The 3,925-nt window shown below is 51.1% G+C and overlaps 1 non-coding gene across 1 annotated transcript; it reads right to left on the bottom strand.

The window, feature by feature from the left end:
* Nucleotides 1-3,624: 3,624 nt before the first annotated feature.
* Nucleotides 3,625-3,697, bottom strand: TRNAK-CUU (transfer RNA lysine (anticodon CUU)). The gene has a single exon. It is a non-coding gene; the product is annotated as a tRNA-Lys (tRNA).
* Between the last annotated feature and the right edge of the window lie 228 nt (nt 3,698-3,925).

Genomic DNA, 3,925 nt, shown 5'->3' with positions numbered 1-3,925 from the left:
GAGAGTTGGGGCTGTTCAGCCTGGAGAAGAGAAGGCTCTGGAAGACCTTCTAACAGCCTTCCTAAAGGGGCTACAGGAAAGCTGGGGAGGGACTTTTCACAAGGGCGTGTAGTGAAGGGACACGGGGCAATGGCTTTAAACTGAAAGAGGGCAGATTTAGATTAGATCCAAGGAAGAAATTCTTCACTATGAGGGTGGTGAGGCACTGGCACAGGTTGTGCAAAGGAGTTGTGGCTGCCCCATCCCTGGAAGTGTTCCAGGCCAGGTTGGATGGGGCTTTGAGCAACCTGATGTGGTGACAGGCGTTCCCACCCAAGACAGGGGGGTTGAAATGAGATGATCTTGAAGGTCCATTCCAACCCAAACCTTTCTATGATTCCACGATTTCTTCCTAGATTGATATTCTTCCTTCTCCTTCTCTCTCCCTGCATTTATACGTTTTCACAGAAATCATTCTTAGACACTCCAGCATCTCGAGATGAGATGAAGAACCATTTAAAGACTCTGCAGAGAGTAAAGACAATCTAAGGTGACCAGACTGGGTTTAGTCTTTCAGCTTGTAGATGCTTATTTTGACACCAACAACTACCACCCTTATACTGCATTTCCTGGCCTGATCCTGCAGCTGTGGGTTGCACAGAGACCGTTTGCAGAAAGAGTCTTGCTACAGTCAGAGCAACTCCCTGGGTGAGTAAAAGGTTGCAGGATTGGGTCTGTCTGGTGCCTACAGCCCACGTGCATCTGTGGAACGACTCTGCTGGAACCCGCAGGAGTTGTGAAACAAGGCTGGTACCTTTTCCCTGCAGAATTTGTTAATTCAGAGTTTTACAACCCCCTAAATACATGGCAGAAATGATGTGCTTTTCATAGCACACGAATTGCAAACTATTCTACCACCGAGGGAAGGCTCAGGTGATTGCTCAGGTTGGCTGAGCCAGGAACCTCCTGCGGGATGTCCATAAATCCTTTCTGCTGCACAGCTTGCAGAGTGCTGCGGGGATGGTTTGTTAGCTGACTTCCCGAGGGAAGGAGATGGATTTCTATTCCAAGATCCTTCTTCACTCATCAGGGGGAGGCATCTTCAACCGTGCGTGGATCCTGGAGATGTGCTCTGAAATTCAAGAGCCAATATAAAATATCCAAGCACGCATGAGAGTCAGAATGCCAGAGATAAATGATTTTAGTAGCAGAGCCCTGCCAAGCAGGGTCTTCTGCTGTCTTAGAAATAAATAGAATCATAGAATGGTTAGAGTTGGAAGGGACCTCAAAGATCACCTAGTTCCAACCCCCCTGCCATGGGCAGGGAACCCCCCTAAGGAAGAGCATGAGGAGAACTGTCAGGTAGGTCCCAGGTCTTTGCTCTAGGGATTTTAGGCTTTTCTCTTTGCAGCTGCATTTCCAATTTTGTAATCGAGAACTCAACTCTTCTCCATGCTAAAATAACCCTCAATTTTAATCGGTGCTTACTGTTAATTCACATAAACCTGGTGGCTGGTGAGCACACTTGCTCTAAAACAGCAAGCTGAAACATTGCAAACAACCCCTAAAACTTCCCTTCTGCTATTTCTGTAGTGTAGGGAAGCAAAAACTGCAGATTTTGATAAACAGAGGCACTTCAGAGCAAGAGCATTCGTGTCTTCTCCCAGACCACCAACAGCGATGCTCTCCTGCATCAAGGGTGCAGGATTCAAGGGTGCAAAACTATGTTTGCATGGCATAATCAGCCAGCACGGGTTTGATTGCAGCTTTTCTCAAAGGTAGGTGCTTCTAAGTGAGTATTTTCAGCAGATTTGGGGCCTCTTTTGGGTGTCTTGGTAAATTTAAGATCGTTATTACTCGTTTGTGTTGCAGGAGTTTCTCACTCGTGGTCCGAGGAGTGCCATAGTTAGTTATGAGTCAGTATCACAATCCTGCCTTGAAGCTGGTAGTAGAAGTTGCAGCCAGACTTAGTCTAAGTGGAAAAACCTGTGAAAATACAGAAAAAAAGGTAAAATCTCTGGTAGAAAGGGTGAACTTTGCCATAGTAAAGGAGAGCAAAGCCCTGATGCTCACATGATGATTCTCACACCCAGCCAGACCTCCAGCATGCTTGGTCCTGCATGCAAGAGCATCCTTGGAAAGGAGACTGGCCTGGTCTGAGACCCTCTTGAATTCCTTTTGGTTGGCTCCCAAGCCCTCATCAGCAGAAACCATTTGGCCCGAGATCTCAAGGGGCAGCTTGGACAGACTTACTTGAGCCTCTGAGCTATGCATAAAACACAGGTAGGTGGGTGACAGCATGTCCCTAAGCCTGTGGGCAGACCCATACCCCGTGCAATGGGGAAAATGGTGCAGCAGATGCCAGGTACTTCTCCTTTTGCACCTTTCCCCATCGCAAAGCAGCTCACACAAGCTCTGCTCCCACAGACCAAGTGTCATGGTTTGATGTGGAGGGGGGGGTGGTTCTGGTGGCAGGAGAGGGATTTTGCTCCCTGCGACCTCCCCGGTTTTGGATCCGGGTTAGGCTTAGTTCTGGCCACCGGATCAGACTGCCATCCCCCTCGGGGTTGAGCCAATAGGGCGCCTCTGCGAATTGCCCTATTTAAGTCAGGACAAGGGAACCGGAAAAGGTGCTTCGCCCAGGATCGAGCAGAGAAGGGAGGAGGGCACTGCCCCCGCTCCCTGGCTCCCGGCCGGGCGGCTGCCTGCGTCGGGCCGGCGCCGCCCACGGAGGATGGCGGCGGCGGAGCCAGCTGGGGAACTCGGGGGCACCCCACTCCCAGGGTGCCCACTGGGCTGAGTTCACCTGGAGAGGACTGAGCTCTGAGAGAAACAGCCGCATCGACAGCAGGTCAGTGAGGATGGAGCGGGAGGAGGTGCCGGAGCCGAGTTTCCCCTGCGGCTGATGGTGAGATGGCAGGCGGCCCCCCTGCAACCAGGACGGCCTCGGTGGAGCAGCGACCCACTCGCAGCCCGTGGGGAGAAGATGCCTGAGCCCGAGGATGGTCGTGATGGGGGCACGGCAAGGCAGAAAGGCATCTGGAGTCTTCGTGACGACCCACGCCGGAGCGAGTGGCTACAGCTCCCTAAGTACCCGAGACTGTGGTATAGCCCACACCGGAGCAATCTGTGGGGAAGGATTGTTTCCAGTGGGCTGGACTCACGTTGGAGAAATTTGTGGATTTTTCCTCGTGGGTAGGGGATCCATTGGAGCAGGGGAAAAGGGTGTAAGGACTCCTTCTTCTTTAAGAAAGAAGCAGCAGTAACAGCACGGAATGAACTGACCTGCACTCCCCCAGTCCCTGCCCCCTGTGCTGCTGGGGGGAGGAGGTAGAGCCGGGAGGAAAAGGAAGGTGGGGGGGGGGGGAAGGTGTCGGTTTTAAGATCTGGTTTTGTTTCTTTCTGTCCTCTCAAGTAATCGGTTTTTATTTCCCTTTGTCCTTCTAAGTAATCATTAATAAACTGTTTTGCTTTGAGAAAAGCGCTGCCTGTTTTGCCCAGGACCATGGTTGGTGGGTGCTCCCTCTGTTCTTGCCTCAACCCTCAGTCCTTTTTTTTTTCCTCTCCTCTCTACTTTATTGGAGAAGGAGAGACTGTGTGAGTTTTAGTTGCTGGATCAGCCTAAAACCACGACAGTCCTTTTGGCGCCCAACGTGGGGCTCGAACCCACGACCCTGAGATTAAGAGTCTCATGCTCTACCGACTGAGCTAGCCGGGCTCCTTTGGTTGAGCCCCAAAAGGACTGTCGTGGTTTTAGGCTGATCCAGCAACTAAAACTCACACAGTCTCTCCTTCTCCAATAAAGTAGAGAGGAGAGGAAAAAAAAAAGGACTGAGGGTTGAGGCAAGAACAGAGGGAGCACCCACCAACCATGGTCCTGGGCAAAACAGGCAGCGCTTTTCTCAAAGCAAAACAGTTTATTAATGATTACTTAGAAGGACAAAGG

This window comes from Tauraco erythrolophus, chromosome 1, assembly GCF_009769465.1.
Source record: "Tauraco erythrolophus isolate bTauEry1 chromosome 1, bTauEry1.pri, whole genome shotgun sequence".
Classification (NCBI taxonomy): domain Eukaryota; kingdom Metazoa; phylum Chordata; class Aves; order Musophagiformes; family Musophagidae; genus Tauraco; species Tauraco erythrolophus.
This window is presented reverse-complemented; position numbering and strand designations above follow the sequence as displayed.